Source organism: Mizuhopecten yessoensis, unplaced genomic scaffold (genome assembly GCF_002113885.1).
Source record: "Mizuhopecten yessoensis strain PY_sf001 unplaced genomic scaffold, ASM211388v2 scaffold9969, whole genome shotgun sequence".
NCBI lineage: Eukaryota > Metazoa > Mollusca > Bivalvia > Pectinida > Pectinidae > Mizuhopecten > Mizuhopecten yessoensis.
In genome coordinates, this window is record NW_018408313.1 from 328,535 (window position 1) to 343,666 (window position 15,132).

Below are 15,132 nucleotides of genomic sequence, written 5' to 3' on the forward strand. Positions count from 1 at the left end.
TACTAACATTTTCATGTTTAAATCAATAATTTGTTTAGGCTCATAGAAAAGGGAATGATACGATACATTATAAACTATTTAATATCGTACAAATTAAGTGAAAAATTGATGTAAAGTTTGCTGGGGAATCAGTTTCAATAGATGCCTTGAAATACACAATCATACCCTATGGATTTGTAATGGTTGGTAAGGAAACTGAAGAATGTGTAATATGTATATTGAAGAAGGAGAACTGCCTGATTAAGAATGTTTAATATGTATGTTTTAGAATGTGTAATGTCTGATGAATAATGTGTAATGTCTGATAAAGAATGTGTAATGTCTGATGAAGAAAGTGTAATGTCTGATGAAGAATATGTAATGTATGCTGAAGAATGTGTAATATGTATGCTAAAGATTGTGTAATATGTCTGATGAAAAATGTGTAATGTCTGATGAAGAATGTGTAATATGTATGCTGAAGAGTGTTTAATATGTATGCTGAAGAATGTGTAATGTCTGATGAAGAATGGATAATGTCTGATGACGAATGTGTAATATGTATGCTGAAGAGTGTTTAATATGTATGCTGAAGAATGTGTAATGTCTGATGAAGAATGTGTAATGTATGCTAAAGAATGTGTAATATGTATGTTTCAGAATGTGTAATATGTCTGATGAAAAATGTGTAATGTCTGATGAAGAATGGGTAATGTCTGATGAAGAATGTGTAATGTCTAATGAAGAATTTGTAATTTCTGATGAAGAATGGGTAATGTCTGATAAAGAATGTGTAATATGTATGTTTCAGAATGTGTAATATGTATGTTTCAGAATGTGTAATATGTCTGATGAAGAATGTGTAATGTCTGATGAAGAATGTGTAATGTCTGAAAAAGAAAGTGTAATGTCTGATGAAGAATGTGTAATGTCTGATGAAGAAAGTGAAATGTCTGATGAAGAATGTGTAATGTCTGATGAAGAATGTGTAATGTCTGAAGAAGAAAGTGTAATGTTTGAAGAAGAAAGTGTAATGTCCGATGAATAATGTGTAATGTCTGATGAATAATGTGTAATGTCTGAAGAAGGAAGTGTAATGTCTGAAGAAGAAAGTGTAATGTCCGATAAAGAATGTGTAATGTCTGATGAAGAATGTGAAATGTCTGATGAAGAATGTGTAATGTCTGATGAAGAATTTGTAATTTCTGATGAAGAATGGGTAATGTCTGAAGAAAAAAGAATTTGTAATGTCTAATGAAAAATGTGTAATGTCTGATGAAGAATTTTCAATCTCTGATGAAGAAGAAGAATGTCTGATTTCTGTTTCACAAAATGAATTTGTTAAAATGAGATTATGAATAAGTTTCCTTTTCAGATGAAACAAATAAAAGAATGTTCCATCTTTTGTAGCCAGTCTTTATATGGCATTTAAGTTAAATGAGACAGAAGGATAGTAATTGTAAACTAATTGTGTTTATTGTATATATTATAGCGCATTATTTTCGTTTTTAACAGAAAAGAAACAACGTAGACGTTCGAAATGACATCACAAAAATGGTCAAAGAAAAGAGTCAAACTCGTACTGGTAAGTTATTGAAGTATTTAGTTGCTTTCAGGCCGCATGTATAGGGAACCAGAAGTTGAGCATATAAACTGCGAATTGTACCTTAGTGTTAAACATGTCACCCATACATTCCGTCTGAAGGTTGTGTTATACATCCATTGCCTTGAATATTTTAAAGTTTTATTTTGAAGATGAACATACATGTATACATGTTAGAGGTTGGGTAGGACAAAAGCTGTTTGTTCATGTCGTAAATAAAATTAGTCGAAAATAATGCATAGTCATTTAAAACCAATAGTCAGTAGACAGGTGTATGGTTGTTCATACTTGTATGGTAATGCCAGAAACAAGCTACACAACTCGGATTTAACAATAGGAACAGAGGGCCTGTATCGCTCACCTGGATATCTAAGCAATCATGGCACAATATTCTCCAAATAGGACCCAAAAGGCCAATCCTTATAGCATATCTGTATTTGCATTATCATGCTGAGGGATTGTGTTTATAGCTTTAGGGTGGAGATCTCAACTATGTCTAAGTTATGACTTATAAACTAGGTCCCTAAGGTTGTAGCCAGACCCCATGGTTAATAATAATATGATGACTGCATTCGTCTCTTTATTCTCAGCAATCGTATATATAGTTGTGGGGTGGGGATCTCAACCATTTCGAATTTATGACCGAGGGGTTACGTCTCCAAGGATGGGATAGACCCTTGGACCATGTGTATTCGTCTCTTTATACTCAGTAAATGTATATTTGGTTATAGGATTGGGATCTAGAGTGTTTCCAGGCTGGGACTCAGACACACGGTCTTGTGGGATGAGGCCAGCCCAAGGGTCAATTATAATATCATGATTGTGTTCCTCTATTTATGCCCAGCAATTATATAATTAGTTCTGGGTAGGGGATCTTAATCGTTTCAACGTTATGACCCAGGGACTTTGTCTCCAAGGGTGAGGGCAGACCCCAGAGCCATCATGGAAACATATGTGCATTCATCTCTTTATACTCAGCAATCGTATTATTGGTTATATGGTGGGGATCTCAATCATCTTTAAGTTATAGAATTATGTTTAGCCCGGCCCCTTAGCCTGGGGAGTCAGCCTGTTCATTTGTACAGTTGATCATCCCTATTAACTACGGATGCTTCCAACAAAATATAGTTGATATTCATCGCTTAGATCCAGGAAAGAAAACGCTTAGAAAAACATAGCAAAGTTACTCTTTTGGCCCCGCCCCTCAGTCCCCTAATGTGTCAACCCCATTATTTGTACTGTTTGGAATTGTCACCACCTTTAGGATGCTACCAGTCAAATATAGTTGACATCCATCGCTTCGTTACAGAGAAGAGATTGATTAAAGCAATATAGCCAAATGAACATTTTTGGTCCCGCCTTTAGCCCCCTCGGGAGTCAGCCGCACCATTCGTACAACTTTAAATCCCAATCACCTAGCGATGTTTCTAGCAAAATTAAGTTAAATTCCAAATTGTTGAAATACAGACGACGAACGGACGACGGACGCCACATAGACGTATCAACCCATCCAAGATGGCGGCACGGTATAGAGGTCATAGGGGAGACAAATCTCGCGCCAATGTAAACAAATTTGACAGTTCGACATTGAGACGGGCCACGTAACCGACATGATTTAGATTTAGATTCACGCTTATTGTTTGTATTGAACGTCATATATAGTATACACAATGGATCCTGGGGAATAAAATCTAACTTTAGATGATTTTATAACACGGAAACTTCCCGCTTAACGTGATTTTGTTTTTACCATGCGCGGTTTGTCAACAGTCGAAAGTAAGAAAGAGCTCTCGACATTATGTTTCGCTGCATTTACGATGAAGCTACCACTTGTCCAAACTGGTGCCTGTATTTTAAAACAAAATCAGGAAGATTACTTTAAATTGTTAATTATATGTAGATGATGGACATATACCGGACCCATTGTTATTACACACTGGGTGGGTCGAGGAGAAACTGGGGTTGTCAAAGTGGCCCCTGTTTATGTCACCAGACAATCGTCGACTGCTGTTTACACTTTTCTTAATCACTATAAAAATCGAAGAGTCTTACGAGTACTTTCAGTCTGGTTACCTTCCGGAAGTTTACTACCATTCCATATCAACTGCATCAAAGGTTTTTGAAATTCTGATTGTAAATTGAGATAAAAATCATATAAAAAAGGGTATTGCTATTAAAAATGTATACGATTTTTTATCTCAATTTACAGTCAGAATTTCCAAATCTTTTGACTGCATCGACTAACTGTATTTTGTCAGCCAAATGTACACCGTCACAGAATCGAAAATGAAGGACGATTCATAGTGTTGGTTTGCTGTTGCAGGGAAAGTGGAGCAGTACAATCGGCTTACTGTACTGTACCTGTGCAGCAATAATGATATGAAATAGATATAATCGCCTATGAAACCCAGTACCTGTTGATATTGATTGTGTAATGTTTAAATTAAACCATAAGTTAACGTTCTATTTATCATTTGAATGCAAACTAAATGCTAAATAGTGATTCATACCCTATGGACAATAAAACTATGTAAATTGTCTAAAATATATCAGTTATATCAGCTATTTTAATTAGTATTTAATAATATAAAGCATTGCTTATAAATATTGTCCTGTTCATAGCACTTGTCATTAACATGTTACAGATTGGGGTGTGTTCAAGGTTTTGTTCCTGTAAGCTTTCAGTCTATTTACACACACCTGTAAGCTTCCAGTCTATTTACAAACACCCATAAGCTTTCAGTCTATTTACAAACACCTGTAAGCTTCCAGTCTATTTACAAACACCTGTAAGCTTTCAGTCTATTTACAAACACCAATCACTCTATATATTGTCAATCCGAGGACAGCTTGCCATCATAGGGAGAAAGTATTAAGTCTGACCTTTATGTATACATATGTTATGGCAAAAACACAGAGAGGAGTTTATTTGACAGTTCCTACTATTTGCAAATACTTGACAGCTTGAAATTGCTTTATTGTTTTAATTTTAAAAACCAAAAGGAAAACACAGATCTGCCCGTCATGTCAGAGGCAATGGACATTTCTGTCCTGTATGTAAGCATACATTATCAAGGAAGGACATAAAGAAATATGGGGATCAATTATTGTCATCTTTGGTATCATGTTGCATGTGTACAGATGTAGAGAAAATCCTGGAATTTGGAGCAGTAGGCCATTTTTAGCAATTTTTAGTCAATATCACAAAATTAAGAGGGGCCATTCTATGTAAAATTAAAAGAAAATTGGAACATGGAGGGGTCAATGTCCCCATGGCCCCCTCACGGATAATCCCTGTAGATGAACAAGCTTGCATCATCGCAGATTAATAAATGGTCATGTCCAAAGTTCAGTGTTATGTATTGGCAGAGTTTGCAAGTTTAAAGAACAGACTTTGCAAGTTAGGCAAAATATAATAGACTTGTGTTGGCCTAAACTATTTGAGGTTAGATTTGTTATGCAAGTCGAAAATGTACAGTGGGTTCGACTTTCACATTATATTGCATGTATATATATTATTATTATGTTCTTGCTTAATGATATTCAATTAGAACTCAGCTAGAATGTGCTCTATATTTTAACCATATTTGCACAATTTCATGTCCAGGTATAACCAATAACTCGATAAGGTTCAGCTAGAGTACTGGGAGAGATGGAAAGGTATGGAAATAATTGTAAATATTTCCTTTTTTGGCCAAACTTTTAATAATGACCAGTTCAGTTCCCATTTGCCTGATCAATCATCCAGAGAGTCCAGTCTCCGTGCTGGTCATATTCAACTCTTATCACATCAACCTACCTATTGACATGATTGACCGGACACCACGCACAGTGTATCGCACTATATATTTGCAGTACATTGATCCTAGCAGTGTCTGCATTAAGACGCTGATAATGTCACTTATTCTTCATGTTTTAAATTTTGCATTTTAATCACAAATTATTAAATATAAATACACATGTGTATCACTGGATACATGCTCTCTAAACAATATATTGTGGTACTGATGCAGAGATACACATATCTATATATTATTTCAGCCCTAAAAATACCTGGTACTTTTGTTAAAGAATAGTTGAAGAGTTGTGGATCTTAGAGTATAAGTTTGGCTCACATATATGAAAACTGGATTGTATTTGACAAACACAGTGCTAGGGCAGGTGAACTAATGACTGATATAAACACAACATTAACTTGTAAACATTGGAAGTTTGGATGATCATCAAAATGCAATAATGGGATATATTGAGGTACAGGTAGGTTCTGGTGCTGCTGATAAATTACTATTAACTTATGCTTCGGTAGAGGTGGGTGCATATTACAAATTCCAGCAACCACTTTTACAAATTCATAACAACTTCATACTACAAGATATTCTATAATCAAATCTGAAAAATGTGAGCAAAAGCACTTACCAGTAATAGAACAAGTATTTATGATAGTCTCCATATATGACAACATAGATGATAACAGAGAAACCAGATGCCACAAACACCACCTATCATATATCACTGGCATGTAATTTAAATGATGGGAGACAATTCCATCAAGAATGTTTTTAATACACCAGATCTCAGGACTAGTGTTTACTGAAAAAATATATTTTAAAATAAATTAAGTCATGTGAATATAGCCACGCCCCCTTCAAATACTAAACTGAACCAAAGGAGACGGATTAACATAAGTACTTTGTACTTGTTTTCAAATCCTAGATATGTAAATCATGTTTGTATTACTGGAATATTATACCGATAATAAAATAAAGTTTCAACTAAATGCTAAACTGTTTTATTTCCTGATTCATAACCAATGCAAGTTCCTCTACAAATTTATTCAATTAATCTACAGTAAATACACATTTATATTTATTGTTTTATTTTATTTGTAATGTATCGGCTGTTGTGAAATGCACACAGGTGGTAACGACTTTCCAAAGAGTGCTGTGTCTCCAACATTGCTTGTCCGATAAAACCCCTGGCCTAGACAGGCCCCAATAGAATATGTTTGCTACAACAATACTTGATGACGTTATTTATAACATAATCTGAGACAAGAAAGACGACTTTTTAGAACAAGTTTGACAATGGCGTATGGACGACGTTTTTTTTGTTATCGTTGAGAAACGATGAGGTTACAGTACATATTAATATTTGCCAAACGGAAAGTGGAAATGTAACGACAACATCGTCGCTTTTGACGACAATTTCCCTGGTGGCAATTGATGCTTTGAAAATTTTCCTATATCGGCGGGAAAAGGTCAAAGTTAAGTATACCAGAAACAGGTTTTAGGATGATGTATCGGAGAAAGGAAAAATAATAAATATGATTGATTTGATACCCCGATCAACCAGGTTAATGGGGAGAGATGACACACCCATCTGCGACCCTCCAACAAATTGCAAGATCGCTGTTTCATTAGGATGTAAGTGCCCAACATTGAAAATTTTCCCAAAAAAATATTCGCATTATATTTCAGTGTGGATATACCGTTTAAATAAAGAAATCGTAATCGTATCCAATGACTCCTAATTGGCCACCATGCATTTGTTTGCAAGCGCATAAACGGTTTTCCCCCATGACCTTTGACTTAACACTTTGAGGCCGCTTAAGAAATTACGTGTTGAGACGTTCGTTGGATTAGCTCACCTCAGAGACCGCGCCGAGATGCTGTGATGAATGTACATATCGTAATCCTACCTTCGCTGATGTAGCATATTATTCAGGTTAGATACGTTGATCTGTTGGCGTTAATCATTTGTGTTATGTCTCCGTAATTCGAACGCTTAGAAGACAGATAGTTTTCGAGGTACAATCAAAACGTACAGGTGATTATACCTCACTCACCGCTAGGTGTCGCTAGGATAGCAAGAGGGTATAAATAGGCAGAATCCAGCGACAATCGGCCCAGTTCTGTTCTGATCTCGGCGTGTGTACAGCAGTGACAGATCGCAAGTACCTAATATATGCGAGACCGGCTTTGTGTTGGAAAGATAGAAGTGACTGAATAAGTCTTGCCTTGATCCACACACTGCCTGGAAGATATATTAAATAAACGATTGAGTGCTGTAGCGAGATACCGTTAGACAGAAGGTGTCACGGGCATAGGCTGTGCAGTGCTAGTCGCGACCAGGCTAGTCGTGACTAGGTATAGTCGTTGGTGCTAGTCGTGACTAGGGGTAGTCGCGACCAGGCTAGTCGTGACTAGGTATAGTCGTTAGAGCTAGTCGTGACTAGGGATAGTCGTGGTCATTAGAGAGTGCTGTAGTTGTATACTAGTATGAGGCTGTCGTGATCGGCGCGACTAGGTCATATAGCTAGGTAGCTGACTATAGGGCAACTATAGTGACTAGGGCTAGCCGCGACTAGGTAGTCGAGTTGTGTACTGCCTGGATTGTACGGTAGTGTGTGTAGTGTGTTATATTGATACAGAGCAGATAGCTTTGGTATTAGTTCTATAGTCGTGCAGTAATTATTCTGTTCATATCATGTATTAAGCATTAGGTAATAGGTATGCTGGTTACAAGGTAGTAACACATATTTGTATATATTTGCAACTGTAGTATAGTTATAATTAAGCTTACAGCACAGGGATCCTTAGAAGTGACTAGGGTACGGACCCCGGAACGTTACATAATTTTGGTGGCAGCGTGTGGGATCCCTGTGGTTAGGTTTCAGTATTATAATTTGTGTTTATTAGAATAAACCTGTACTGTTTTTATAGTCATACCTTATAGTTATTTGTATTGGTTTGTGAAGATGGCTAGCTATGTAGAGGATGATGTTCTCAGTCCATTAGAGGATGTCGAGGAAACTGTTAGCCAGAGAGGGGACGGGTCGTACCATGGTCGTACAAGCCCTATGACACCAGGGATAAAAAGGCATGTCCATTATTCAAAATCTACACCTCGTAGACCTAGGGACTCTGGTATTGCATCGAGTGATAGAACTAGAGGGGAATATACACAGCACATAGATGTTCCCAGGCTATCCTCAGATATGGCTGTTGATAAGGTTGAGGATGAAATCAGACAAATGAGGGCTGAGTTGTCTAGGTTACAGACAAAGAGTGAAGGTATTCTAAAACCGTCTCCAACTACAAGGCCATATACTGAAAGGAAATTGGACCACCCCAGAGAGAGAGCCCGTTCAAGAACAGAGCAGCTCCCTGACTATGTTGGTGACATTGATGGAGGTGGTCGAGATTGGGTGACACAAAGGAACTCTCAGAGACGTCGCAGGAGGCCAGTATATGAGCATGACAGCGGTAGTGAGGATGATGAAGAACAAGAGTATTCCAGAAAACCACGCAACACTCCAATGAAGGTCAGACATGTGAAGGCTGCAACATATGATGGTTCCACCTCATGGGTTGACTACAAATCTCATTTTGAGACTTGTTCCCGTATCAACAACTGGTCGGATTATGAAAAGGGTCTTTATTTGGCTGTTGCACTCAGAGGTCAAGCACAAGGCATCCTTGGGGACCTGGCCATATCAAAGCAAGAAGACTATAAGTCCCTGGTCAGCGCATTAGAAGAACGTTTTGCTCCTCCTAACCAAACAGAGTTATACCGGGTTCAACTCTTAGAGAGGCGACAGAAAGCAGCGGAAAGTCTGCCAGAGCTGGGACAAGCCATTAGACGGCTAGTAAACCTGGCATACCCGACAGTGCCCAGTGATGTGCGTGATACCTTGGCTAAGCAGCAATCCATTGAGGCTCTGGCTGATTCAGACATGAGAATCAGGATAAAACAAGGTAGACCTCAAAATCTGACAGACACTATACGGTTAGCTGTGGAACTGGAGGCCTACAATCGAGCTGAAATGAAATGGAGTGATGGTAAAGCTCATCTGAGAGCCACAAACACAGAAGACAGTCCTACTACAGAGAAGGCTAGTGTGACTACAGAGAAAGCTAGTCAGAACTCTGATATGTCTAGTCTATTAAAAGGCATACAACCGCAACTACAGTCCTTACAAGATGATGTAGTGAAGCTGAAAGGAAGTAATATGAGTTCAAGTCAGCAAAGACCAAATAAAGACAAGGCTAGTCGAAAAACTATTGCAATGAGGAGGGTCATTTTCGCAGGAATTGCCCGAAGTTGAAAAATCAGGCAACCACTGACAATGGAGCAGATAAGCCAGTGGCGAAGCGAGTTAGAACTCGGAGAATACGGAAACAGACTGAACATAAGGCTAATATAAGAGTCTCATCAGCTGTTCATGAAGCTGGCATGTATATTAAGACTGACATACATGGTGCCAAGGCAAAGTTGTTGGTCGATACAGGGGCAACCATAACTTTGATTTCTGAAGATCTGTATAACCACATTTCTCCGGCGGCTAGACCCGAGTTAAAGCAGATAAGTAAAGAGGTCTTGACAGCAAGTGGAGACAAATTACCAATCCTCGGACAAGGGAGGTTTAACATCAGATTGGAGGACGACACAAACATACTGGTAGAAGCGGTTGTTGCGAAACTCACCACAGATGGCATTCTAGGTCTTGATGTTATGATAGAGAGAAATGTAACTCTGGATATGGCCAAGGGTTGTCTTACCTTGGATGGGGTGCATGTTGAGGCTAAATATGAGGGAACTATGGGTTGTTTCCGAGTGTGTACAACTGAGAAGATTGTAGTACCAGCAAAATCAGAGGTCATAGTCTCTGGGAAGGTGCATGTGACTGATGGTAAGGCCATGCAGGGGAACGCCTTACTAGTGGAAGGATTTGAATCTTTTTTGAAGAGCGACCGTGCTATCATTGGTCGTTCACTGGTGGACAATACAGCTACAGTGCCTGTACGCATGATGAATACCTCAGAGGAAGATAAGTTGATCTATCCTGGCACTTCCATAGCACAAGTTAGTGCAATTCAGAGTGTAGTAGAGGAAATAGAAGGAAAACAGCCTCACAAAAATAACAGTTTAAGAGGAGACCTGGCTAAACTAATAGAAGCATCGAAAACAAACCTCACCGGCCAACAATACGAGGAGCTGAGACATCTTGTGCAAAAGTATGAAGGATTGTTTGCTGCATCAGATGAGGACTTGGGGCGAACAGATGTCGTGAAGCATAAGATCAATACTGGAGATGCTCGTCCGATAAAACAGCCTTTACGACGTATCTCAGGCAATATGGGACCAGAAGTTGACAAACAAGTGCAGAACATGCTAGACCGAGGTATTATAAAGAAATCCTCTAGTCCTTGGAGCTCGGGCATTGTTTTGGTCAAGAAAAAGGATGGGACAATGCGGTTTTGCGTAGATTACAGACGACTTAACGCTGTCAGCATTCCCGATGCATACCCTCTGCCTCGTATTGACGAGACACTGGATCAACTAGCTGGATGTTCATGGTTTTCGACACTAGACCTGGACTCTGGATACTGGCAGGTAGAGTTGGATTCGGAGGACCGTGCCAAAACCGCATTCGCCACTCGCACAGGGTTGTACGAGTTCCAAGTTATGCCCTTTGGTTTAAATTCAGCCCCAGCAACATTCGAACGATTAATGGAGACTGTACTGGCAGGACTACAGTGGCAGGTGTGCCTCATATACCTTGATGATGTCATTATTGTGGGAAGATCATTTGAGGAGATGATGGACAATCTCGAAAAAGTATTTGACCGATTGTTAGCTGCTGGGTTGAAATTGAAAGCTAGGAAGTGCCTTCTATGTGCAAAAGAGGTTCTATACCTAGGGCATGTCATTTCAGAGTCAGGTGTTTCAACAGATCCTGCGAAAACAAGAACGGTGGAGCAATGGCCTGTTCCTGTCAATGTGCGAGAGGTGCGCTCTTTTCTTGGATTCTGTAGCTATTATCGAAGGTTTATTAAGGATTTTGCTAAAATTGCCAAGTGCCTTCACAAACTCACAGAAAAAGGACGAACATTTGAGTGGAGTTCCTCTTGCCAGGAAGCATTTGAGACTCTTAAGAGGTTGTTGGTAAAAGCACCTGTCCTTGCGCATCCAGACTTTACCAAGGAGTTTATACTAGATACCGATGCGAGCAATGACGCTATCGGTGCAGTGCTGTCTCAGATAGTGGATGATGTTGAGAGGCCAGTAGCATTCGCCAGTCGGACTCTTACTAAAGCAGAGCGAGGGTATTGCGTGACCAGAAAGGAACTGTTGGCAGTTGTATACTTCACCAAGTACCTGCGCCATTACCTGTATGGAAGAAGGTTCACAGTACGGACAGACCATAGTTCGCTTCGTTGGCTGCTGAACTTCAAAGATCCCGAAGGACAGATGGCTAGGTGGCTACAAGTGCTGAGCTCATATGACATGACCATCGTCCATCGACCTGGAGTCAAACATCAGAATGCTGATAGTCTCAGCCGGTTACCCTGCAGGCAATGTGGGTTCGAACCACAATGGGAAACCAAGATTGAGACCACAGATCAGGTTATGAGTGTACAAAACCCCAATGAATGTAACGAGATTGCTTCCCCAGAACTACCAGCAGATAGTGAAGAACTGTCTTTGTCACAGAAACAAGAGGCAGATGAGGATATTCAACTTGTTAGAACTTGGGTGCTTGACAAGAAACGACCACCATTCAACGCCATTGCTGGCAGGAATATCACCGTCCGATCATTATGGATGCAGTTTGAAGCTTTATTTGTCAAAGACAACCTATTGTACAGAGGGAGTTCTAGCGGAAATCCACAGGTTGTTCTACCACGAAAAGAACGAAGGACCGTCCTTTCTCATACGCATGACAACAAGACAGCCGGTCACTTGGGAATGAAGAAAACTCTAGCAAAGATTAGACAAACGTTTTACTGGCCTGGGCTTAAAGGCGATGTCAAACGATATGTAGCTGGATGTGTACCGTGTTGTCGAGGAAAGTCTCCTACCAAAGCAAAAAGAGCCCCAATGCAAATGGTCAAAGCAGGGTTTCCTATGGAACGATTAGGAATAGACATCCTCTGTGAATTACCCCAAACCGACCAAGGAAACAGACACATATTGGTGATATCAGATTATTATACCAAGTGGACTGAATGCTTCGCCATGAGGGACATGGAAGCCAAGACTGTTGCAAGAATTCTGGTTGAAGAAGTAATTTGTAGGTTTGGTGTACCCAGCACCATTCATTCAGATCAGGGTTCTCAATTCGAGAGTGCTCTTTTCCAGGAAATGTGCAAGCTCTTAGAGATTAAGAAAACACGAACGACCCCTTACCACCCAAAGTCGGATGGAATGGTCGAACGATTTAACAAAACGTTAGTCAACATGTTAAAAGGTTTTGTTAATGACCAACAAACCGACTGGGACCTGCACTTACCATACGTGACTATGGCTTACAGGTCAGCTGAACATGAAACAACGGCTAACACCCCAAACTTCATGATGTTGGGCAGGGAGACCAGCACCCCATTGGATATCCAGTATTCAATGCCTCGGGATATCAAAGTCATACCCCAAAATATGTGGGCTTGGCGGCTGAAAGAGAAGATGGAGGATGCCCATCATATGGTGAGACAGCATGTGAAAGGAGCCATGTTGAGACAGAAGAAGAATCATGACTCCAAGCTGTCCTGGCAGAACTTCAAACCAGGCAATGAAGTTTTTGTGTTCTTTCCGAATGTAAAGGTGGGACGAAGTCACAAGTTATCAAGTCGGTGGGGAGGACCGTACAAGGTGCTGACTAAGTTGACAGACGTCACCTACAGAGTGCGTTGCGGACGCAAGGGGAAGTCACAGGTCATCCATACAGACCGTATGAAGTTACGAGGGGGTCAGGTCATGAGCGGTGAAAATACCCAAGAAGCGAGAGAGTTAAGAGATCGACAAACACAGGTCGATGAGAGTTGTTTCAGCTACTTGAAAGTAGGGGATGCTGCATCATCTAGAGAAATGAATGGGAGTGTGATAGAATATAGAATAACAGTGATTCAGTCAGAAATGGAGAGAACAACTCCAGGCAAACACGCACTCGACGACCACCTCAGTGGCATTCTAGTTACACTTCCGAATATTAGGTAGATCAGACTATTTGTGTTATCACTATATGAGGGTAACATTTGCGGTTGTAGAAGAATCATCGTGTATATTTTTGATTGATGTCATTACATCTTGAAGAGTTCAGTATCGGAGTTGTTTTATTTCAATAACGCGAGGACACGTTGTTCTCGGAGGCGTGGGTAATGTGATGAATGTACATATCGTAATCCTACCTTCGCTGATGTAGCATATTATTCAGGTTAAATAGGTTGATCTGTTGGCGTTAATCATTTGTGTTATGTCTCAGTAATTCGAACGCTTAGAAGACAGATAGTTTTCGAGGTACAATCAAAACCCACAGGTGATTATACCTCACTCACCGCTAGGTGTCGCTAGGATAGCAAGAGGGTATAAATAGGCAGAATCCAGCGGCAATCGGCCCAGTTCTGTTCTGATCTCGGCGTGTGCACAGCAGTGACAGATCGCAAGTATCTAATATATGCGAGACCGGCTTTGTGTTGGAAAGATAGAAGTGACTGAATAAGTCTTGCCTTGATCCACACACTGCATGGAAGATATGTTAAATAAAAGATCGAGTGCTGTAGCGAGATACCATTAGACAGAAGGTGTCACGGGCATAGGCTGTGCAGTGCTAGTCGCGACGAGGCTAGTCGTGACTAGGTATAGTCGTTGGTGCTAGTCGTGACTAGGGGTAGTCGCGACCAGGCTAGTCGTGACAAGTAATATTCGTTAGAGCTAGTCGTGACTAGGGATAGTCGTGGTCATTAGACAGTGCTGTAGTTGTATACTAGTATGAGGCTGTCGTGATCGGCGCGACTAGGTCATATAGCTAGGTAGTTGACTATAGGGCAACTATAGTGACTAGGGCTAGCTGTGACTAGGTAGTCGAGTTGTGTACTGCCTGGATTGTACGGTAGTGTGTGTAGTGTGTTATAGTGATACAGAGCAGATAGCTTTGGTAATAGTTCTATAGTCGTGCAGTAATTATTCTGTTCATATCATGTATTAAGCATTAGGTAATAGGTATGCTGGTTACAAGGTAGTAACACATACTTGTATATATTTGCAACTGTAGTGTAGTTATAATTAAGCTTACAGCACAGGGATCCTTAGAAGTGACTAGAGTACGGACCCCGGAACGTTACAATGCCACATCCAGGTTGTCGGCGCGGGTATCGGTCTAAGGAATATAATTCTCCCCAAAATTCACCACAATATTAACATTATGTCTTAGGATATATAATTTGTCCTGGAGTGTCGGATTGAACATGTAACAATACTTCAAGTATTTGTCTTAAATCCTCGCTACTGGCAAGCATGTTGGCATGCTGTAACTTTCTGTATGTCAATCAGTCATTAGTCAATGGTTAATTTGTCTCCGTAATCTAGTTATATATGCTAGATAAAAGTAAATCGTACCAACACACTGTCCCTTCTGTAGGTTCTCAGTAATATAATATCAAACACTGATTTTGTCCATTTTATCTATTGGATATTTCATTTGTTTTCTAGCGTTTTACCTCCTCAACGGATAGATGACTGACGGACAGACCACGGGCGATTTGAATAGTCTG